The sequence below is a fragment of the Motacilla alba genome, chromosome 1 (genome assembly GCF_015832195.1).
Source record: "Motacilla alba alba isolate MOTALB_02 chromosome 1, Motacilla_alba_V1.0_pri, whole genome shotgun sequence".
NCBI classification, from domain to species: Eukaryota; Metazoa; Chordata; class Aves; order Passeriformes; family Motacillidae; genus Motacilla; species Motacilla alba.
Window position 1 is genome coordinate 96,966,803 of NC_052016.1, and position 25,641 is coordinate 96,992,443.

Below are 25,641 nucleotides of genomic sequence, written 5' to 3' on the forward strand. Positions count from 1 at the left end.
TCTGTGTTTGTCTCCTTTTTGTGAAACTATTTTCCCAAAGAAAAGCACTGATAGGGAGAATTTTAGAAACCCATCCATGATATTTATAAAACAATCAGGCTATGTTGGGCTCTTCATCACAATCGGCTGCCCTAATTAGACTTTGTAAACCCATTCTCTGGTGCAAGAAAAGTCACAGGGTTATTTGCACTGTGGTCCCAGGGAAAGACAATCAGCTAAGACACTGACACGCTAATTAACAACTGCTGCTTCAGGCTTATTGGTTTGAGAGGAAGAGTCGTTAAAGTCAATTTAAACAAACCTTAAGAGCACACTGTTTTGGGGTTTTTGTTTCTAGGTAGTCAGCTCTTGTAATCCTCTGAGGTCTTAATCTCTATTACATTAAATTTCAGCCTTCCGAAACTGGTCCCTTAACTCTGAGCAAATCTGGGTGTGGTGCCCTTGCTGCCTTACCGATGATTGTGATGTCAGAGCCCACAAGAAGCAGATTGGGCCGAATGGGTTCAAAATAATATTTGCCCAGCTTCCTAGTTTATCTGAGGATGTTCCAGCTCAAAACTACCTCATATGTATAGAGTAGCCATCTGTAGATATAATTTCTGAGAGAAGATTCTTTTGCCCTTCCAAAATGATGCTTCTGATGCAGCCACATTAATATTATCAGGATTAACCCCAAATTACTCTTTCTGCGTCCCAGAATGTGGTGCTTTTATTCTAGGATTTTTTTCCGAAGAAGTATTTTAGGATGGGCTGAAAATTTCAAAACACTGTCATTTATTTTGTAATTAAGTGTTCACTGGGAAGACAATGCCATGCAATTTCTGTGCATAAACAATCCTATTTGTTTTTAATTTAACAAGGAGACACTGCATTAGGAGAGAACCTTTCCAAGTCATCCTTATATTTTAAGTTAACTTTGAGTTTATTACTTGACAGTTCAGCATGAAGAAGTACCTGTCTCTGCAGCTGAAAATAATGTGTGAACAGTTATATTAGAAAACTGTTAACAGAAGGCTGTGGGTCACACTTTGGGCTGAAAGCGTAAGGTCATCTTTAGTGGGTAAAGTGCAGGAATGCTCAGGGAAGTGAATACACTGAAAATCCATATTCCACTCGAGACTGTCACTAACTCCTTATTAATTCCAGGAGGACTGAGCTTGCATGGCTGTACAACCTGGATTTGAGGTAAAGCCTTCTGGATGCTGCCACTTCTTTGTGCTTTGTTCAAAGGAAAGGACTTTGTACAGGACTTTGTTCACTCCTGCCTGCAGATGGATTAAAAAAAAAAAAAAAACAAACAAAAAAAACCCCCATAAACCAACACACATTTGCTTATCAATAAAGTTAAGATCTTGATAAACATATAGCTTTTATTTTTTTTTCCCTCTATCAAATGTGTCTGGGCCTGTCACTACAAAAAAAGACATTGAGGGGCTGGAGTAAGTCCAGAGAAGGGCAGCAGAGCTGCAGAAAGGTCTGGAATACATGTCCTGTGAGGAGCAGCTGAGAGACCTGGGGTTGTGTAGCCTGGAGAGAAGGAGGCTCAGGGGGGACCTTATTTCTCTCTACAACTGCCTGAAAGGAAGTGATAGACAGGTGGAGGGCAGTCTCTTCTGCCAAGTAACAAGTGGTAAGAGGAAATGGCCCCAGGACGTGCCAGGAAAGGTTTAGATTGGAAATTGTGATAGCATTCTTCACTGAAAGGGTTGTTAAGTATCAGAACAGGCTGCCCAGGGGAGTGGTGAAGTCACCATCCCTGGGGTATTTAAAAGGCATGTAGATTTAGCATTTAGGGATATGGTTTAGTGATGGGCTTGGCAAGGGTTAATGGTTGGGCTCTGTGATCAATTCTATGATTCTGAGACCAGAGACTTGTAAGAATATGGAATTGTAGGAAGCATTTCTCATACTAAGACACTGTAGTGTCTTTCCATATTTGCTTTTGTCTGTGTCATGGTAATATCCACAGACCTCTTACTGTTATACAGATTCTTAGAAAAGCGTACGATTCTAAGTAGGGGTAATGGAAGTGATAGTGACAGAACAAATTACAAAGGTAAAAGAAAACCCTGCACAGGAAGACTGTGTTACTGAATTAGGCATATTATCTATTATCATTAAAATAACTATACTTTATCCAATCGTAATGTGACCAAAACCAGGCTAACTTGAAAGTAAAGTATGGTGATACACAGAAAATCTGATTTTATGATGCCTTCTCTGTGACCTGAGTGAGTTTTGGTAATTCCAGATGATTCCTAATGGATGCAGAAATAACCCTAAAAGAAATAAAAAGTGAGTCTTTTTCTCACTGCATTCCCTCACAGCCACATTATACCCATGTTTCTATAAGTGATCAGTGTTAGTATCCACCAAGAGACAGTTGATTTTTTTTTTGCTTTTGGAGAGTGAATGTTCAATGTATGCCTGATACCAGCAGAAAAAGAGAGTAGGACAAAGAATGACACCCAAAATTCCCTTTTGTTTCTCAAAATATGGTTCTGAATGAACATAGGTTGCAGCTTAGCCTGCACCCAAGTGGTTTTGCTCAGGGATTTCTCCCACTAAGATGTATGCAAGATCATAATTAATTCCTTTAAGATTCTTCTCAAAACACATTTCCTCAAGAAAAACCTATGGATTACCTTTCAGGACCTCCAGCATCTGTTTTGCTTTAAATTTTGATTTTAAACTTTCTTTTCAATCCTTCTTCCTACCACACCAAAGGAGCTTTTTTCTGCTCACCTCTTGCATGCATCCTCACAATTCTGAGATGTGCTGTGTCTCCCCAGGCAGTAAACAGCACAAATGAGCCCTCATACCCTAGTGGGGTTCAGAGTACCAGAAAACTCAGTTACTGTTGTAACTGACTGCTAGACCCTTCTCTGAAGGCAGGGAGTTAGTTTTTTGCATTGGAAGTGCACAGGCTCTGTCTGCCTGGCTGTCCATCTCCTTGCCTGTGAGTTGGCATTTGTCTGGTGAGTAGGTTGGCCTCAGAATTGATAACTCATTCCAGTGATTTCTTAGAATCTTTACATGTAAATATCTTTCTTCCTTTTTTTCTTTTTTCCCAACTATGACTCAGTAAGTCCTATCCCTGTCCCTGCTAGCTCCAACCATCAGAATTGCCCTTGGCATTCTCCTTCCTCTGCTCCACAGGTGTGGGAATGCAGGCAGAGCCAGGCATGAGCAAACCTGCTAAAAGAGATGGGCACCCAAGAAGTGTAGGTGGAATTAAGGCAGCTGCCCCAAAACATTGACCCTGAACCTCTCCTGATCTTCACCTTCACTCCTCAAGCCTGTACCTCCTGGGATCTATGGCTCTCCTCTTTTCACGCTCTCCTCTTTTCACCATTACCAATGGTTTTCACATTTACCATTCAAACAGTTTCTGTCCAAACTGTGGTTATGGCTGCTACTTCCCCCCTAAACATAAAAAATTAGAAGCCTCCACCTCTCCCATTTTGTAGATCCTTCTGGGTCAGAATGCTTGACCAGAAGTGACGGAATCAGATCAGTTATCTTCTCTGCCTGAGACCACCCATGCTTTCAGACTATTTCTGCCATTCTGTAGTTAGATCTGCCGTCAGTGAGAAGGGGGCAAACTGCTTCCCAGGTCCTGCTTGGAAACCCTCTTCTGTGTTTTGCATTCCAGAGATGCAGAGGCTGTGCCTTTCCCATGCCTGGAGCCCTGTGTGCTGGGTGCCATCCCAGGTGGGTGCCATCCTACATCCCTGAGCAGCTTGGCAGCCTCCTCATCCCTGGCACAGCCCAGGATGTCCTGGGGCTCAGCACCTGCTTTCCAGGGTGGGCTGTCCCAGACCTGCACATAGCAATGCTTCTTTTGAGGTGCCCAAAACCTCTATAGGCAGCAAGAAGGGAGCTGCAGAGGACCAGTTTGACCCCCTTTTGCACTGATACCCGATGATCTGAACTGCCATAAGCTAATTCTGGTTATTGGGTGAAGTTATCACAAATTAATTGGTCAAATTGAGCCAACCAACTTCCAGACTGGACAGTAGCATTACTGTGTTCTCTGCACCCTGGATATCTTGTAGGATTATGGCATGGGTGGAATCATGCCTCTCCTTCTTGCCCAGCTGTTTTCTTTTTGGATTTGATGTGTTTTTTCCTGGTTTTGTATGTTTGGGTTTTTGTTTGGGTTTTACGTTTTTTATCCTCACTTGAAAAGTTTTCTTCTTTCCAGTAGACCAGAGTGAGGACTTTTAGCCATTCTTATTGAAAGGGAAATGGAGTGAAAAAAGGAAGAGTTTTTCTCACACACCTTCAGTAATGAAATATCAGCAAGGAACTCTGGATGCAAAAAACATTAAATAAAAGGATCACTTTCAAAGGCACAAAAGGCCTATTGAAGGCTTTAGCTAAGTACTTATCCATAAAAAGAAGTAATCTTTGCTCTTAAAGATCACAGCCTTCCTCTGTAAAAGAAGGGCCTGGCCCAAGGTGTGTTGCTGTGATAAACAATAAAGGTGGAAAGGAGTGATTATTTTAACAGCCTCTCCCAATACAATCAGCATCTACCTCTGGCTTTCTACTTGCATTTCATGAGAGAAATACTTCAATGCTGTGTCTGTGAGTGAAAGGCTTATGTTTCAGAAAATACATCTAGTCACTGCTGCCAACAGAAATAATAAAGGTGACAGGCTTTCCCATATGAAGACACACTTTTGTCATGTTTTTATAATCGTTGCTTTATTTAAAATGGAAAACTCCTCCTCCTCCCACTCAGCATGTCTGCAGGACCAGATGCTTGTATTAAAAGCTTCATTACTCATTTAGGTTTTTTCCCCTCATCTTTTCTAACATGAAACCTACAGGACTATGAATTTAGAAAAACAAAATGCTGTAGTAAATTTATAAAAACACCCCTTTTATACTTCTCATTAAAAACCACATTGGACCCCTGCATGAGCAGTCCATTCTGAGCCCAGGAAGAGGAGGACTCTTGCATGGGGCCACACAGCCATGGGGAAGCAACTTCTTAGGCTGAAACTGGGATAGAGGAGTCAGTTTGTGATGGACCCCTAATGTCACTGTGCCTAATTTTTCCATGCTGCTTTTCCTGTCCTGGTACACATAGGAGAAGTTCTTCTAGGCAGAAGTACTGCAATCCTGCCCTTGCCCTACATGCCCTTTCCTGAGCATCAGAGGCAACCTCTGCTCTGTTTTCTTTCCTGCGTCCTCTAGAGCAGACTCAAAGCCAGCTGTATAGGTGGAGGCATTGCCATGGCTTTGGGGAGCTTAGGTCTGCCTCTGCACAGCTGGAAAGTAGAATTCCCTGCCATGACTTTTATTACTGTTGTTGTTATGAAACACAGGTTATTTAGTTTATTTTTCTGGCAGAGCTCTGCTGAAGTGGCAAATGTCTGCCATTCAGTCTTAATTTCTGTGGTCAACAGAGGCCCTTGCTGCATGACCTAGTACTTTTTAGTCTTTCTGTCATTACTTCTTTATTTTCTTGTTAGGCCCAGGGTGGAGGTATAATCAAATATTGTCTTGTGATGGAAGCTGTTCCTGCAGGAAGGTGAACTTCTTTCTTAGAAGTTTGCTGATCATTTTAAAATTGGTTGGCAGGGGTATTTGTAATGAGAGCAAGGTGCTCCCCATCTCCATTCCGTGAAGTTTTGTGCGTGTGTGTGTGTGTGTGTGTGTGTGTGTGTGTGTGTATGAGAGAAGCTGAGACCAGCTCTCTCCCCTGTGCAGGTGCAACTGAGAGCAGTGGCAGGTCAGCCCAGATTTTACCTTGGCTGAAATGGGCTCTGCCACAGCATTTGCAAGGTGGAACAAGTTTTCACCTCTCTCCCATCTCCTTCAGTATCACCCACTGCTCACAGACTGCAGAGAAGCCAGGAAAAAAGCCAGAGCAGTTGAGAGGCAGGGATGGAAGATCAGGGCTTTCCTGCACATTTCTGTTCCTACCCACCCTTGTACTAAAATAATTCACAGGGAGATGCATGATTTTGTACATTGACCTATCCATGAAGTATTTTCCAGAAATTGATTCTGATTAAAAAATACAAAGAACTTCTTGTATTAAGTGCTAAAGAAATACTTTATTACCGCTGACATACAGGTAATAGAAGCCATTTGGAATGTAAAACATGTATTTTATATAAGCACCACTGGTTACAAGAAATGTCTCCTGTTGCCCACACACCCTCCCCTATACTTGAGATGACAACGTGGTGGTTTCAAAAGCATGTCTCTGTCTTTTCCTATCATGAGAATACCTGAAACCAGAAGTTTGTCCTTGTAATGAAGATTCAGAGTGCTTCTGGGCTGCTTTCATTTCCTACTAATACATAAACAGGCCTGAGTCCAGAAAGTTCATCTGTACCCAGAATCTTACATCTTGATCAGTTCCACTGTGTTTTAAAGCTATCAACATTTTTACTTTGTTTTGTGCAAAATGGCCTAAGATTTTACTCAACTGGCACCTGCTAGGATACAGTTCTATTTCTGATGTTCAGACTGCTCTGTGATATCACCTTCAAAGCAAATAGGAAAAAAAGGTTACTCCCTTGACCAGGAGGTACAAGCAGTAGGAAATAAATAAGACAGGTTAACCAGATTTTGATTTGCTAAGCTATAAGGATAGAAAATCCCAGTGTCTGTCTGTCTGCCTATCTATCCAGTTATCTCACTCTCATAGTTCAAACACATTTGGATTTTGCTTTGTAAAACCAAGCCCAGATCACTGTTACAAAATTAAATATTAGGAAATAAATATAAGGAACTTAAATCAAGGGAATGCTACACAGTTTGAGCTGAAATAAAAAGGCAGATGAAAAACTGTAAGGTTAAGTGCAAAAAAGATATCTAAAATAATTTCAAAGGAGATGTTTTAAAATTGCCATGACAGAAGCCTTTCAACTGTGTGCTGAAGGAAAGTTACTAATGATGCTCCTGATACTTCTGCTCCTGCAGTCTAGAGTTCTGCCTTCAACTTCAAAGGGAATGATGCTTACACCTTCTGTTGGCAATATAAAGTTCTCTTCATGCTCAGTCTACGAAACAACAGGCAGCTGTGCTCTTTCATGTGTACCAGAAGATATGCAAAGGAAAACTTCCCACTGAGATGAACTCAGCTCAAAGTCCTCAGCCCAGGCTGTGAAAGGCTGTTTTCTGGATCTCTGTGCAGCTGCTGTTACAAAGCAGCTCATTAGGGCACACTGGTGTTCTCCCAGCAAGCCAGATCTTTAGCTGGTGTGAGTGGCTGAATCTCCCTGGCATCACTGGAGATTCAACCATTTATCCCAGCACAGGAGTTGAGCTAACAAATTCATTCCTCTCCAAAGTGGGTCTAGGGTGTCTGGTCCTATCAAATCTGTGCCAACCTTAAGCTCCCTCATCAAAGCAATCATAGAGGTGAGATATTAATATATTTCTCAGCTATCTGGTACGTAGTGTCTGAGGGCTGGGAAACAGCAAGAGTGGCAGTGTAATGTGGGTATTGACATCAGGCCAGAACTCAAAGCTGGCTCAGGGATGCTGAGTCTGCACCTGCCTTCAACTCCTTGGTGACCCCTGGGTTGTGGTGGCCCCTGTGAGAGCATTTGTCCACCAGGTAATGGTGCAGTATGCCTATTTTATACTTGAAAGACCATATTTATGCAATCAGTGGAGATGAAGTAAGGAGTGAAATTTGTGAAAAACATTTTTTGCTGAATTTCTGTTATTCCATGAGCAAAATTACTGTAAAATTGCAGTATTTTTGGAAAACTGTCTCCCACTCAAAAAACCTCAGAATATTTTTTCTTTGCAGTTCTGTGTGAGATGTTTTCATGGAAACTTTCAAACCAGATAGTCATGTTTTCTGGCTGTATTTTTATTCCACTTTGGCAATTATTGATCACATGGTCTAGCATACAATTCTCCTATTCTCTTGCATTAAGAACAGGAGGTGAAACCATGCTTACTTTGTTTTCCGCAAGAGTATTTTATATGGTGAATCTTTCTGCTGGATAACTAGGTAGTAATTAACTTCTCCATCTTTAATAGTTGAAGCAAAAGTGGGACATGACTGCTGTGATTCACAATTAACTGTGTATTTCCTTTCCATTATCAAGCACACCATGCTAGGTGAGGATTTGATGTGTCAAATTTATAACATATACCTTTCTGTGGTCTAGAGATACCTGCATTTTCCCATCTGTATGTGTGTGTGCTCTGCCTATTCCAATATTTTTAGCACCCACCTTGCCCTGATCCGACAAAGCTGCCTCCCCTGAGAGCACTTTCAGTATCCTCTTTCTTCTTTGTCTGCCAGGTTCCTTGCACTGAGTACCATGAGTAACTTTTCACTGAGTACCAAAGGTAACTCATCACTGAGCATGAGTGAGCACCACTCATGACACACAGGAGTAATTGCTGGACCAGGATTTGTTGCAGTGTCAGGAAAGGAGAGAAAATCTTCATTTTCAGACAGTTATAGATATCAAAGGATGCACAGACAGGTGCAGAGGAAGCAGATGTAACATCAGATGCCTACCTTTCTGCAAAAATGTCCCAGAAATGCCAAAAACTGTAGGGTGTAGGCAGACATTGCAAAGAAACCCTTGGTTACATATGGCCATGAATAACAAACTGCTTGGGACTATGGCTCCTGTTGAGTTCAGAGGCTGGAAAGTGCAGCCTCTTTGCTAAATTGCTGCTAGAGAATATCTTTCAGGTCTCTGGCAGGGGTTCCATGCAAAGCAAGAGGTATTTCAGCTTGATCTTGTGTGACAACATGGTTGTGGGAGCTGAGAGATGCAGGTATGAACTACTTCCCTGGGATGCTCCAGTCTTTCACATCTCTGCTACAAACATGATCCATTGTATGTTTGTTTATGGCTCTGTGGCTCTGAGCATATTGAAGGCAAGCCACTGTGCACACATACTAAAACACACTGGAATGAACCTGGACCCTTTGGCACATTATTGGTGCATGCTGACAGTGGGAAGTTTGGAGACCTTTTTCTCTTTTATTCAGATATAATAAAGGTTGAATACAATCTCCAGCAGAGAATGAAAAAGAAAGGTCTACAACAGCAGAACAGCCCAGGACACTCATGTGAGAGACAGGAAGCCTATATCCAAATCTGTGGTCAGACAGAATAGGGGTTCTACATATTGTATCTATGACAATCCCCCGACGCAGGGAAGAATGATGCATCTGACTCCATTGATTCAGAAAGCTAATTAATTACTTTATTATACTATGTTATACTATTACTATATTACAAAGAGTATTAAAAGAATACTACAAGATACTAAAGAAAACTCATGACTCTCTCCTGACAGTCAGGACACAGCTTTTTCCAACTGGCCAAGGAAACAAAACAATCCTCAGCAGAATCCAATTGAGAAACTCCTTCAGATAAACAATCTTCCAACACATTCCGCATGAGCACAACAACAGGAGCAGCAAATGAGATAAGAGTTATTTTTACTATCTCTGAGGTTCCTCACTGCAATTCCCAGGAAATATCCTTGGGAAGTTGTGCCTTGCTTTTCTCTGTGAAGAGAAATACGGCCACACCTACATATTCACTGGTGGGTTAGACTATCAGGTTACTGCTGAGCATCTCCTGTTTCCAAACAGAATTTTTCCAGTTCCTTATGGTAATGCCAAGACACACGCACCCACATAAAAACACAACATGCACATACACACAGATCTGATGGCATTAAAGACGACATAAAATGTGGAAGAAAAGCATTCAGCATCTGTCAATCATTCAGCATCCTTCATTTGAACAGAAACATCAGATTTCATAAAAAGCAGGCTGTTGACTATGTAGAATGGAGGCTGTAGGATCTTCCTTGGCCTGAATCATAGCATGCCAACAAGGAAGAATTTGCTCACAGTCACAGAACACTGAATATGCTGGATGATGAAACTAAAAGGTGGTATGTTCTTGGTCTTCAGATGCCAAATGCATGGTTTAAATACTAAAAAAATCCTTTCACATCCAAATGATGTGACTAATTTCCTATTGTACTTAATAGTTTATTATACACTGGATTTTCTTGGAATAGATGTATATTTTATCCCTTCTTTTGCAGATCTTGAATTTTTACATTCCTCCCTTTTCATCCTTGCAAGAATATAGTTGACTGTTTCTGACTTCTCTCCATCCTACTTCATAGATAAAAGGACCAATTTTTGGAGATAGTGTGCTGCCTAGAAAATATTTTTTGTGTCAATAAATTACTTGTTCCTTCTCAAAGAACATTTCTATATCTCTTACTGACCTCTTGCTCCTGGTGTGCTTGAAACGTTTATTGGTTTTCTCACCATTCCCTCACTCTGTGATCTCTAGGATTTTCCACTTGATTTCTCATGTGCTTTCTTCATTTTATTCTTACCATCTTTGTAGTCTATGGCCAGACATTGCTGCTCTTGTGGTCAGCAGATGAGGTCACCAGCCACATGTCTATATCTGGCAGAATTGATATCTATGTCTCTATTTTTGCTATAGTAATATCAGTCAGAGACCAGAGCTCCAAAACATTGTCACAACTTCATTTCCAGTCCTTGCCCTGAACAGAGGAGGGGTTGAATAGGCAAAGAGTGGCACCATATTAAAAAAATTTAACTTTGCTTTGCTTTTCTTTACTGGAGTGATTTTCAGCCTAAGCATGAAGGAAAGTCAGATAAATATTTATCAACTTGATTCTTATCTGAAACAAAACATATGCTTATGTATTCACTGTCAGGAGCACAGTAATATAAATAGCATGATGGCACACACATTCTACACATCCAGCTCAGGAAACATTTGATTTCATATATTTATGGGAAAATACTATTAGATTTTGGCAAATATGGCATCTCTTAAATCCTAACTGTACTTTAATGTAAAGCTGCAAAACTGGAAACTCTGCGTTAGCCACTCTGAAGAACAACAAAAACAAATATACACACAAGGATGAACCTTCAGGAGGAAGAAAATGCACGTAACTACATCAGATATTTGAAATGAGAAGTCTAACATTTTCTTACTTGGCCTGCAGTAAAGAGAATCTAATAGTAATTTTGCAGAAGTGCCCCAAATCACAAAGTACTTTTATTGTTGATGGTTTCAGTAGAATTATATTTGTTGTAAGCAATTCATTAGCACTGCCTTTTCCTATCTTATCATAAACTTTCTGATAATGAAATAGCTGAATGTTACTCTTGCAAAAGGAAAAAAAGAAGGGAATTGATCAAATATTATCACAGTGTTAAAGCTAAAGAGATACAAAAAAGCTCTGGTTTAATACCAGGAAATGACGTAGATTTTGCTTGTTTTGGTGTTCCTCTCTGGAATGCTTCAACAGGCATAACATCCAAACATTGCCAAAGCCAACAAGACTGGCAAGAACAATGTCCATATTTAGAGGACTTTGTGGAAAATACAGGAAAGTTTGAAAATCCTGATAAAACTGACCCGGAGGCCAGCACCCACTCCTTGGATTTACTGCCAGGATCCTGGGAGACTCCTTTCATTCCAGTGATATTTTTCAAGTCTGGAGGAGACAACAAAGCCAAGTTCACCCGCTAACAGACTCAGTTCTGTGTGTGCTGCTGCTGAAGTCTAGCAGAACACTTCCACCAGCAAGTTTTTCACACTGAAAAAATCCCACTGTGTTTCCTATTCCCTACACTGTAGTCTTAGTAAGAGAACAGCAGGATTACACAGCCACTCACCCCTCTCCTCTGCGTCCTGGGAAGTCAAGATGCCCTGTACCATTTGAAAGGTAGCTGGAATCTGACCTGAGGGAAAATGGTAAAAAATTGAGTTTAACCACTATGTAAAATCATGCAAAAGATTATAAAATTTACTACTTGTCTGCCTATAATTTTAATGAAATACAAAATGCTACAATATTTTCACATACTGGAAAATTATTTTCATTGTTTACAGGTATTGGTGTTTCAAAAGGGGAAAATTCTGTTATTCATGAATTGTGATATAGAAAAAATATTCTGGGGGATTTTGATGGAGTGATACGCTTGAAAACAGAAGTATGATAAATAATGTTTATAAACAATAATGTGCTAGGATAAAAAATTGCAAAAAGAAAACAATAGGTTTTAAACGTTGAGTCGTCATATAAAGGGTCATAACTATATACAGCTGAGAGAGTTTAGGATTTAGAGAGAAAGGGGATGGATAATAATTTGAAAACACTGTTTGTCCTATAAGCATCTCAAAAAAAACCCCAAAAGAACAGCTTGTCTAGCTTAATCTAGCCTTTTTTTTCTATAACATCTGAACAAGTCTGTCACTAAAAGTAGTGAGCATTTCACTGTGGTTTTCTGGTGCATGTACAACTGTTGAATGTTCAAAGACCTGTAGCAAGAAGTTATCTGCTCTATATTATAGCAAGAGGGAATAAGAGAAAGAAATTGAGCTTGTACAAGAGAAAGAAGAATTGATAACTATACCCTGTTTTTCTAAGGAAATGAGACTTATCCTTCTATGCTGCCTGTGCTCTTTTGTGTCTGTGAGCTGGGCATATGACTTTAGAATGTGTTGACTAATTTCAACTTAATGGGCAGAAAGGTAGAATTATCAAACATATTGAGTTCCTACTATTGCCAGAGACAGAGCATTTGAGCTTCCAGTGAGTTATCCCACCAGTAATAGACACAGGAATGCACACGTGTCAGGGAGAGTTTGGATGAAAGTTAGAGGCAACCACTCAGCACAAACAAGTTTTTTTGCTCCTAGTATTTCTGTAGTGTGACAATTCTTTTCTTAACTTGAAGCAAAAAGATGTCTCTGTCTCAAAATGAAATCCAAAATGGATACAAGTCACTGGTTAGTGAGCAAACCACCGAGAAGAAAGTTAGAGGCTTATAACTTCCACTTGCACTAGTTGGGTTGGTCTTTTAGGACAATCCATTTTGCTTCCAGGAAATTCTTGGGATGATGATGAAGAAATAGAGAGAGTGAATAGATCTACATTCAGGCTGAAAGACGAAGGTGAAAAACAGGATGATGGAAATAGTGGAAATAGCATGAAAGTGTGGCATATGGCTATTTCACAGAAACACACCTCAAGGGATTAAAACAAAGATGATCATACCTAAAGGAGCATCAGTCAGCAGAATAAAATTGACAGCAGTGAAATTTAGGAACTACAGTTACTCTGCCAGACTATATTAAAAAGTTTTTATGCCTACTCTATGTTTCTTTATGAAGAAAATAGTAAAATTGATCCTGAAATGCAGCAGCAAAGATCTGTAAAATTGACAAGTTTTAAATGAGAAATAGCACATCATTTGGGGTTGTTCTAGTAGCCATCAGAAAGGGACCTTCCTGGGCAAAGTTCCTTTCCTCCTCCACACTGATGGTAACTATGTTCTGACAGGTTCTGAATACAGAAAAACAAGCTGAGGAGTACCTGACCAGACAACTTCCACCATCCAAATGGAGCAGCATGGAAGGAAAATTAAGTGGTGCCCATTAGAAGAGGAGAAATGGCTCTAGTGCTGCCAGAAAAAGACCTTCCAACTACAGCTCAGTTGATAGGTGCCACTCCTTGGCAGTAGATCACTGAACTTTCAAAGTTTGTCCCAGGCAGAGGATAAGAAGAAGAAATCCAGCATGGAGGCTGCTGTACCTGGGGTACACACAGGAGTTCCAGACAGCAGTACTTCTCTGAAGGATAAGGTTAAATTTTCTATGACAATTGTAGGAGAAGCAAATGACAACACAGCTGAACTATAAATCTTATCAAAGTTACTATCAAAAAAGTGGGAATGACTGATTTGTTTCTGTAAATCAAAGCTGAACTTCACTGCTTTCTTATCCTCAAGAGCTCATTTGTTGCTATGGAGAGCTTCTACACAAATATGATATTGTACATAGAAGTAAGCACCTATCTGACAAAAAATCTGGGAAAACACAAACATACATTTCACAGAAGGCCAGAAAGAATTGCTAATTTAGGTAAATAATGATAGTTATAAATATGTAGCACAGCTTTTTAAAATATAAAGGGCATGGTTTATTAAAATGTAACTATTGTAGATAATAGATTTGGTTTGCAAGGTAAGGCTGCCATTCATATAACTTTATGTCATTTTTTACAACTGCAATAAAACAATGTACAACACAAATAGTGTTTTAAAAAATAAATACATTAGCTTTAGCAAAAGTATTAATTACTATTTTATGCCTAGCACCAGAACAATCTGATTATCCATTTTTCAAGACTCAAAGATATGTTTTTAATAAATCATCAAAAAGCTCACTCTTAGTTTAGAGAAATAACCCTCTAAGCAGGGAATTATCCAGTGTGTTTCTTCATTTTCCATTACCACAGTGTTCTTTCTGATTTCTATCATGATTAATGTGAGCCAAGATTATTGTTAGCATGAAGTGTTTTCAGCTCTTCCTGGAAGGCAAGTGTGTGGAATATTGTATTTCCATCACCTTATTGTAAAAACTGTGGATAATTCAGGTCTGGAACTTCAACAGAACAATTACATTTGCAAGGAAAGAATTACACAGGGTTTTACAAATAAATCAAGTCATAGCTGGATGAGAGCTCTTTGTGGAATGTTAATCACTTTCGTAGTCATTAATATGATAGATCGATGAAGGGTAAAGGTTTCATACATAACTAACATTAGTTACTTATGAGTGAGAAACAGTTTAATTAAAAAATATCTCAGAATACTTCTTAACTAGTCGAATATAACAATCCCCTCAATTTTCTGAAGATCATCTGCAGATAGCACAGACAGAAATAGAGAGACAAGACTTCATGGATAGCATATAGTTCAGATGTAGTTTTTCCACTCAAAATCAAATCATCAAAATATTTCTTGCCCCTTAATTTCTTTCCAGAAACAGTCTGAAACACTCTGCAAAGAATATATTCTTTCAACAGAAAGTCTGACCTCCTGAGCATGGCCTAAGCTCATTTTGAGTTTTGGTGAGATGGTCCTGTGTTTTCTATGCATTTGCTCACACAAGCAGCCGCTGCTGAATCACAGCTTCCCTGTTTACATTACCCAGCAGCCTTTTGTGTAGACACACTCTCAGGGTTTCACCTACTTCATGTGGTGAAACCACTGATGACCGAGGACAGTGGTGGCAATGGGTGACTGTAAGAATAACTGTTCTTGTTGGACAAAAGAATTTTTAGCCTGGTGTGTCAATAGTGGCCAGGAGTGATGTTTAGAAAGAACACAGAGGCATAAGCTGATTCTTCTCCAAGCACCAGGACCCTGAGGTAATGACATTTGCAGAGAACACAAAGTATTTTTAATTAGTCAAGACTAGAAACAGATTTGAAGAATTTTAGAAGGGCCTTGGGAGGGGGGGAGATGAGGGAATGACAAATGACACTCTGCTGTTCTCAAATGTCAGGTATGGGGCACTGGAGGTGACCGCTTGACACCTGAGCCACTGGGACTGGCTGCTGGGTTATACACTTGGTATAATTACATGAGTAAGAGACATGGACATCAATTTAGAAAATCTTGTAAATCTCAAAAGGTTTATCCTATCACAAAGGAATGCCAAATGGCAGGATGTGAATAAATAGGATAACGAAGCCAAGAATGTAGGGAAGTTTATTTCATTTAAGTGAATAATATGAATCAGATCTAGTGAATAAGCATTAATAAAATCATTTGACTTGCAAGCTTATTGAGATTTTAAAATCTATCCATTCCTCATATTTCTTTGTTTGTTCCAAGTATTTTTCATAGCAGTAACACAAACTTGGACCTTATTCTGTATTGAAATCCACTAAAGTTACAATGGCGCCACTAAAGTTACAACGGTGCTAATGTGCTCAACAGGATCCTGGCAGCCCAATAGGAAAGGAGATGGTGGTAATCAGAAAAACATGTAATGAAGTTCTATAGCACTTTAAAATAGTTCAGATATCTATATTTACAAAACTAAAAAAAAAAAAAAAGTGATTAATGAAATTAATTTTAAATGAAGTGGGATTTTTTTCAATACACCTGTCAAAATAATGTAATGATCTGAGTTCTGTCAAATATTCCTATAAAATAAATATATGAAGTGACACTGAATGACCTGACTTGTTCTCTGCTCCATGACAGCTTTCTCCAATCTGATGGAGTGTACTTGGAGTGTACTTTGCCCCACAAGAGCAGCTGCAGTGATATGCCAAAAGCTGTTTTCAATGAACTCCAGTAATTTCCTAATAAATACTCATATTTGTGGTAATGGCAATAGAACTGCTAATTATTTATTTATTTGAAATTTTATTTTTTGTATGTTCTTTCTTTCTAGAACTGGGGAGAAGCAGAGGAGACATTTTGAGCAACAGTATTGAAACAGTAGGCAAAATATATCTCATACCAAAATCTTAGAATCTAACATCATGAGGAGTGCATATTCAGGCTGCTCTGCACTCTAGATCCTTGTGAGATCTGTCTTACACAGCTGCTTAACTTTTGCCAATCCAACACATATCAGTGCTGGAAAATGGTTATTTAGGTAGTGCTGAAAGCACTTCCAATTACTTGAGCAGCGCTATCCATCATTGTGACTGCTTGCTTGAAACTTCTGACATTTACATGAGTATCTTTGGGGGAGGGACTTTGTCGTTGTTTTTAGAAATATTTTCTCTGTCTCTAGCACCTTATTAATGTGACTACAGATTCTTGTACTTCCACTCTTGCTGCAAAACAGAATTACAAATGCTGTGGTGCCTCACACAGGAGTTGATTAGGGATTCTCTTTGAGTTTGCCCAACCTAAAATGCCTGAAATAACTAAAAAGGAGGATAAAAATAGGATTTCAAGTCCTCAAAATGAATTAAAAAGAATATGAATATCTGCAGTGGTGATCAGGGACTTGGTTAGTAACAGACAGTGTGTGTGCACCAGCATAACAGAACTAGGTTTTTTTTTCTAGAATAGGCATAGGTACAATGATACAGAAGTTGCCTTACACCAGAGCAAATATTTCCATGTCTAAAAATCAGAAAAAGAAAAAGTAAAAGAAACTGGTAAATAATAGCCTTAATGCCAATGCAGCAGTGCTTTTAGGAAAAAAAAAAAAGGCAAAAATACTTATTATGCAAGACTTTTCTACCTCTAGCACATGAATGTTTGTCATTCATATCCTTTATTCCCTCTGCCTGGCATAGGGCTCTTCTGCCATGATTTCAGGTCTGTTTACCTTTAATTTATTTAATTCAAGAGTTGAAAGGTTTTTTCTTTTCCTGCTCACTTCTGAAGCTGATTATCTCAGGGAAAGAAATATGTAAAGCATGTTGTTAGATTCACTTACCATGGATTCAAGTATTCAAGATTCAAAGTCTTTTTAATTCAGACTGTGCCATCATGGCCTTGGGGCAATCAGGAATTAAAAATGGAGCTGCTGCCTCTCTGACATGTTTTCCCTGAGTGTACTATAGATCTCACCCTTTGGTACATTGTCTCCAGCATTACTGCTTGTGCCTGGACAGACTTCTCTTGAGGCTCCTTTCTGTGACCAGCAGCAGACAATGTGAGCTCTGCTCTATTCAACATCCTGTGTGGATTTTTTGCCACGGTGCTGACCTTTCATGATACCCTATTGTGACAATCTTTTTTCTAGTAAAAAATCCTATCACACAGAACTATTTCATCTCCATAATCCCAATGCCTTTTGTATTATCAATGGTGCTGAGGCTATTTCTTGTTAGCCTCAGTGTAAGATAATTCTTCCAAGCCGCTGTGAAGTTGGGTCATTTTAAATTTCTTGCTCAAACTTGTCAAATTTTATAACAGTAATAGGTAGCACTTGAATCACATTTACTTCAAACCCTTCTTCCTGCAGCTTCTTCCTTTCAGTGTTTATCAGCACTCTTAAAAGCATGTCTGATAAAAAAAGCTCTTTACTGGGACAGTATTTCAGTTTAATGAGGATCTTTGCAATTTTATGATCATTTTCTGAAGTCTAGGTAGTGCTTCTTTGCACAATGGCTTCGGTAATAGGGCTTCTGAAGTTTTATAGGCTACATCTCCTCTGACCTATTTCTCTTTATAAACGTTTATGCAACTTCTCACAAACAAAACCATTTGCTGGTGTATATTTTCCAGGCTGAGAATTAAATTTTTGTGTTACAGCTAGTGTTTCAGAAGAATACACAGCCACTCAGATGGGCAGGATAGGTTTGCTACAGGCTGGATTCGATATTTTTGCCTCAATAAGTGGGAAGAGGCAGCTGCTACTGCCTCCAATGTGTTATTTAACCTCCTGGCCAGTTGCTAAAGACTTCTCCCACTGGCCACCTTGCCCAGCATCCCTTTGGCAGAGTCTGGCCCTTTCAAGGTTTCAGTTTTTCAAGGTGGGAGTGTCTTGCTTAGTTTGAATTAGTATTGAGCAGCTGTACTTTGTAATTACAAAAAAAGGAAACAGTCATAGCTCTAATGAAAGTCTTTATTTTCAAGCCTCCATAATCCTTCTTGTAGTCAATTTAATTCACTCCCCCTCAGCCACAGGCACTCAGTTTAGTCCTGTCATCTGGCCTGTTCATGAGACTCCCTTTTCACTCTGGGTGACAGGCAGAGCTTACTCCAGCAAAGGCATCTGCAGAGGTTATACCTGACTGAATAGTCAAGACCTAACATAGCTGTAAATTACACTAGCTTGGTAATGCGGATTGCTGTGAAAAGCAGAGATATCCAGGCTCAGCCTGGACCCTTGCACAGGATGGTGAGCAGGCAGAGTGGGCACTCTGCTTATCAGTGCCCTTGGAGGTCAGGAGGGAGGAGTATGTGGGACCCAGCCAGGTTTGGTGTGAGATCCTGCATGCTGCCTAGCCTGTGGATTGGTTAAGGTAGGAGAAAATCAGAAGATCCTCCTGGGCATCCCTCATGTTCCCAACAGCTTTGCGCAGCCCAGCCCATACTGCACAGGGCACTTGAGTCCGTCCATCAGCTGCCTAGCTGCCTGGACACAAAAGCTCTTTTACCAGTGCACCCTTGTCCTGGTTCAGGGCAAATCTGGGAGAGAACCCCCAAAGGAGCTCCTGTAGAAAAGCAAATTCAATCGGCCCCTCCCCCAACCGATTTGGGAGAAAATACCTCCTTGCAGAAAAGTGGAAAAAACCTGTTCATTAAACAATAAAATCTAAACAATATTAAACAATAAAACCTCTAGATGCTCCAAAAGAGAGAAAAGCTCAGATAAGTCCCCTCCCCGGGCTGCAGCTCAGCTCACTCAGTCTCTTATCAGTCCCTCCAGTGCTGGAAATGCCGCAGCCCAGGCCCGGCCCGATGGCCACAGGTGCGAGCTGCTGCTGCTCTGCTGGGTGTTCAGTCCAGAGCAGGTTTAAACAGCTCCAAAGAAAAGGGAAAAAAAAACCCAGTCCAGGGAACTTCTTTGCCTCAGCTAGCCAAAACTAACTAAAACAAAGGAGAACTCTGTCCCGCTGTCTGTCCATCCGCAGACAACACAGTCCAGAAGCAGGAATGTGGAGGAGTGAGAGCAGTGTCTGAAAACAAAGTGCACGCTTCTTCTCTTCCCCCTTCTCTCTCTGGAACAAGTCTTAAATGTGCAAAACTTATTATTCAGCATAAACAGAACAAGATGATTTGGGATAAAAGAATCATATAGTCAACCCAAGACAACCCTTTAACGAGTTTACAAGCCATGTCTCTGTGCACCACATTCTAGCCCACAGTGTCTGTAACAAACGTGATACTCAGGAGCTGATACTGCAGCCAAGAACAATTAATACATGAGGGAAATAAAAAAGCTGATGTTGATATATATTAAGTCTCACCTTCATACTTCACATATGTCACGCAATAGGGCTTTAATTGGAACTGTTACACCAGCAGTGCCATGAACAGCTGGATGTTGTGTATGATTTGGGGCAGAGCGGTCAATCAGAGAGCAGCAAACACTCTAGTTGCAGAATGCTCTGATTTGCAAGTGGGAGATGACACCAATAAATGAGTGAGATTTCAAAAGTCAGTAAAGCTGATTTGGGTGCTTCTCTGTAGGCATCTTTACAGATTACATAACACAGGTTCAGAGCATGGACCTGGGGAGACTCACACCTCTTCATATGGTAAATTGATTTGCTTATAAAATTACATCAAACAGTATTTTTAACATCTCTTACTTTTCTCTGCTTAATTAACTTGAACAATAAATTTATTTTGCTTCTGCACAGGAATTGTAAAATGCTTGTGCTGTATCAGATTAGAAATAAACATTTTTAAATCAAGTAAATGCTAAAAAGAGGTTTGCAAATGGCCTAATATGGATAATGGAAAGTCAAGCCAGCAGCCTTAGTCATAAGAACAAAATTATTCCTTCCTCAATGAGTTCAATGACAGCAAAAATCAAGCTTTCAGTAGAAGTCTTGTAGTTCACACAACATTAGGCACATTCTGAGTAAATTTCATTTGCACAGCTACTATATGTTTGCACAAACCAGTGTGAAACCTGTCCATCATATTAAATAATAAAAGAAAATGCAGATATGATCAGAGCAATTTCTACTTAAAAGTTTCTTGCAGCAACAAAGTCTCTATGAGTCAGCCAGATGTTCCAGAATTAATTATTCAGAAAAGGATTTTCAAGTTAATTCTGTGAAATTATTTCCTTATATTTTGTATGAAACAAAAAGGTGTTGAGCTTGTGAAGGCAAAAAGAAACCATCTAAACTTTCTATTCTTGGTACATTTAGGAAATTAAGTCTGCCTCTTCAATTCAAACTTACAGACGGGTAGGAAAATATTATGAGTTATTAATATGCCTCCAGCATACTAAAAGCCACATTAAAGATTTTAAAATGTTACTGATCCCAGAGAAATGTAAAAGAATCCCTGTGACTGGAATGCCCAGGAAAAAGGAACTTAGTCTTTCAAGAACACCATAGAATCATAGAATTTTTTAGGTTGGAAAAGACCTTCAAGATCATCAAATCCAACCATTAAGCCAGCACTGCGAATTCCAGCCTTATACCATGTCCCAAGTGCCACATCCACATCTTTTAAATATCTCCTGGGGTGGTGAATGCACCACTTCCCTGGCCAGCCCGTTCCATTGATTGACAATCCTCCCAGTGAATAAATGTTTCCTAATATCCAATCTAAAGCTCCTCTGATGTAACTTGAGGCCATTTCCTCTTGTCTTAATGCTTGACATTTGTAAGAAGAGGCTGACCCCCACTTGGCTACAAACCTCCCTCAGAGAGCTATAGAGAGCAATAATGTCCCCTCGGAGCCCCCTTTTCTCCAGGCTGAAAAATCCTAGCTCCCTCAGCCACTCCTCATAAGATTTGTACTCCTGACCCTTCCCCAGCTCAGTTGCCCTTCTCTGGAAAGGCTTCATTCCCCCAATGTCCTTCTTGAAGTAAGGGACCAAAAGTGAACGCAGGATTTGAAGTGTGACTTCATCAGTGCTGAGTGCAGGGGCACAGTCCCTGCCCTGCTCCTGCTGGCCACACTGTTGCTGGTACAGGCCAGGATGCCACTGGCTTCTTGGCCACCTGGGCACTGCTGGCTCATGTTCAGCAGTTGTGGACCAGCACCCCCAGGTCCTTTCCCACCAGGCAGCTTCCCAGGCACTCTGCCCCAGCCTGTAGCACTGCATGGGGTGGTTGTGACCCACATAAAGGATCTGGCACCTGGATTTGTTGAACCTCATACGAGTTTACAGTGTCTTTAAAGGAACCTGATCCTTATGTCCTTCCCATAGAGGTTTAAGAGCAGACACTATATTCAATGTCAGGTCTTTTTTATCTGTATTTGAGTGAAATTTATGCACAATCTCTAACACAGAAGGGAATTAAAAATCCACAGTGATCAGTGGATTATCTTGAGATATAAAGTAAGCACTAGGCTTTCGCTAGGCTGATTTGCCTTGGAAAGGGGTTGACTACTTAGAGAGTTTTGTGTCCTTCATGAATGTGTTTCTGCTTCAAAATTCTGAGTTAGTGTCCTTGATGCAGAAAATCCTGCTTTTTTTTCCCCAAGGAAAATTGCAGAAGTTACCTTATGTAAAATATATAGAAAATTATGTATGCTTGCAATCCTAAAGTGTCTCATTGTTCCTACCACACATTTTATAATAAATTCAGCATTAGGACTCCCTCAGAACTAATTGCTGGCTATTAAAATGCCAACTAAACAAATAATTGAAATTAAAGTATTTTGGAAAAAAACCAATCAACCAAAACAAAACAGCTATGGTTAATAGACTCCACTTAAACCCTTAAGGCATAAACTAAAAAATATGGTGCAGAGCAAAAAAGAAAGAGAAAAGAGTATAAATACTTCAGAAGAAATTTGTAAGGATTTATCTTTTTTTTTCTTTTTTTTTCTTTTTTTTTCTATTTTTTTTTGGTAGACTAATGTGGATCAGGTCTGAAAACTGGGAGGAGTGAGAACAAGGGGGCAGAAAACCTTCTGGGAAGCATTAACTGTCAGAGTTGGGGAGGATAGGACAGAGAGGCAGAGGCTGGTTCCGTAGAAGCTCAGGATCCTGTAATAACACTGCAATGATATTCAAGAGCAACTTTTCCCTTTATACAAGGATGTCAGGAAAGAAATGGAAACTGGTGGAGAGGCTGACTGGACAAGCCAAGAGATGCTCGATCACGGTACATAACAGGAGATCAGCCACTTCTGGAGGTGGGCCAGACTCAAACTTCGTGAATTTATGAGTTTCTGTGTTACCAGAGGAGTTTCACACTATTCATAGTCCAAGTATACAGTGTTTGTACCGTTAAAGCAAAGAGTCATTATCACTGCCATGTTTTCTTTCATGTTATTCTCATCAGCAGTACAAACTTTCTGAGTTTGTCTGCAAAGCTTCCACTATTCCCCATTTATTGCCTCTTTGCAGCAGTGGGTTTTTACTTAAAACCAAATCTCCATTATTTTCTTTTGGTTTCCCTTAATATTTGACTGACCTTGGTATAGGAACATCTCAGGAATATAATTTCATGATATTCCCATGAAAATCAAGACTAGGGGGAGCACCCCAAAAATCCAGGAGCAGAACTGGGAAAGGAGTTAGCCTGAAGTCTGCATGCCTGGAAGACTCCTTTTGCCTCTGCAGAAGACAAAACTTCCAAGGCTAGGGTTCCTGCCACAGAAAAGGAAAAGCAGGAATGAAGCTGAACCTGACTAGAATTCCACCAACTCAGAGTGAGTGCTTCTGAAGTTGAAATAGAATTGAAAATCTAATGTCAGTCAAAAGTAATTATGTCCAAAAAAAACCCTATTTATCTCAGAGCAAACGGATTGAATAAGTACCAAACTGCCTCAGCACCTGCCATTCCTACCTCTACTTCAGCCTGTAGTTAGTGCTGTGCTTCTTGTGTGTTTTCAGCTGAAAACATGGGCTCTTTAGGCTCTATTCTGGGGCCACTACAAATCACTATTGATCAGTGAATGCAAGCTGACTTATTCTGGTTTGCCCCTGTTCCTCCTGGGGCAAGGTACAGCAGAGTTCTGGTGGCACTTTTGCAATTAGATGAGAGGAGGGCAGATGAATAGTCCTACTTTAAAAGTGCCACTAAATGTCACTTCTCCCACTGTGTCATCTTCCAGCTCCACGATAAAACTTCAAGGCAGTCTCTAAGATTGATCCTGTGAAAACAGAGCAGTTAGACAGCACTGAGGATAGCTGTACATATGTTCCCTAGAAGGCCTGATCTTTCATATGGTATCTTCACAACCACAGACCAGGCATATGATGCTAAGCCACAACTGGGATTTGCCACTAGTCTTTGCATGCCTACAAACTGCACGTGCACAGCATAAAATGGCAAATGAAAGAAACATGAAAGAAAAGACATTTTCACCCTCTCAGAAGTAGAAAGAGAATGTTAATTCCTAGGCCACATCTCTTCCCTCAAAATCCCTTCAGGAATAAGATGATACCTAATATGCCAATTGCTACAATGTTAGAAGGAGAAAATTTGTTCTTTCTGATTCTATATACTAAGATGTGCCACAGTACCAAAACATCAGTAACTGACTGTGCTATTATTATACTATCTCTTTAAAAAATTTGTCAGTTAGAAACAATAAATTGAAATTAATACAGCTATAGAAAGGCCCATGTAAAAAAACTAGTGCTTGTTTTCCCAACTGGTGGGCATTATTCTTTTACAGGAACCCCTTAATTGGTACCCTAAGCATTGACAGCTTATTGATTAGGTGGATGTTTCACTCTTTGTCTCTGTAATGCTCCTTTAATGGTATCTAAAGTGAAGTGTCTAGAGTCCAGCATCTAAACCTCTTAGACATTTCTGATAGTCTAACCTCAGCATTTTAGCAGCATTCCCTCAATAAATACTCCTCTCTTTGTCTTTTATTTGCCACAAAAAAACAAAAAACTGTATGAAAGCTAATAAAAAAATATGTCTCTTTCTTCAGTGACAAAAGACACTGCCACACTTCATCTTCCTGAAGGGAATTAGGAACCTCTTGATTAACTTCAGTGGGAGCGGAGTCAGACCCAGGGTCTCACAGTATCCATTCTTTTGCCTGATATGTTATAGTTACTTTGCATTGTTTAGCTATGTACAGACCATATTCATTAGTCATTTTCAATTGTGACACGGATGAATTCATTAGTTTCTGATGCTGATTTAGATTCATAACTATTACTTATAATTAATTGCTAATGAAGTCTATTAATGTCTAGCTGACATTTTTCCCTTCCCTGCTAAATGCTAACAAGTTCAAGCACAGGAAAAAGGGCTTGTCTCAGACAGGAATTGACTCATTTTAACAAATAAGCCTAAACGGTGTTATTTGCCTTCAAAAGCATGAGATCTTTTCTACCACAAGTACAGAGCACTGTCTTATAGAAAATAAAATACTAAACTATAAAAATGTAAATATAGAACATAAAATAGTAAAATCAAGGCTACAAAAAAAAGCTATTTTGTTTTACACAGATGTTTGCAAATAAAGCCTCAGTCATCCTTCCCCTAATACATTCAGGCATACATGAGACACAGAGAAGTACTTCTAGTGCATTTATACATTGGTAAGCACAGAAAATGGGGCACCAAGGGAAACTCTGATCTCTACTGCTTGAAAAACAGTCTTTCAATGATGTCAGAGTAGCTATTCCAGATTGGATCTGGTGTATAAAACTTCTGAAGCCCTGCTTTCTCCATTTTCATTTCCCTGATACACTAGGCCAGCTGCAAAGAGCAGTTAAAGGTAGACACCATGGGTCTGGAAGCAACAAGCCATGCAGACAGAAGGGAGCCTTCTGGCCCATGTCTTCATTTGAGAAGACACTTCTCCCCCACATAATTTACTGGTTGAACAGATAAAGCAGAAATAAAATGCATAAATGAATGCATTTCAACAGGAACATGGTAGTTCCAGTTTTATTTCAACTTTACATTTGTCTTGCCATCCTCAACAGAAGAAACAGAAAATTTTATCATTACCCCTGAAACATAATGTTCTCTTCTTACTGCACTGGAACACAAATTTATCTCTAGACCTTATGAGGTAGCTGCTTCATGAAACATGCTCTTCCCTTGATTTTGGACAATTACAGAACATACAGAGCTGTGGTTAGACAGCTATACTAAAAAGAAAAAAAAAAAAAAAAAGAAGGAGGAAATGATCAGATACCTGTTCTCTCAATTGTTTGAGTACAAGACAGAAAC

The 25,641-nt window shown here is 39.8% G+C and overlaps 1 protein-coding gene across 2 annotated transcripts in view; it reads right to left on the reverse strand.

Annotated features, from left to right (window-relative positions):
* ST6GAL2 (ST6 beta-galactoside alpha-2,6-sialyltransferase 2) overlaps positions 1 to 25,641 on the reverse strand; it is a 171,608-nt gene that overhangs the window by 97,476 nt on the left and 48,491 nt on the right. For both annotated transcript variants that reach the window (XM_038136801.1, XM_038136792.1), the window contains exon 2: positions 11,699 to 11,764. The gene's annotated coding sequence lies outside the window, so the exon portion shown is untranslated. The remainder of the gene's footprint in view (positions 1 to 11,698; positions 11,765 to 25,641) is intronic.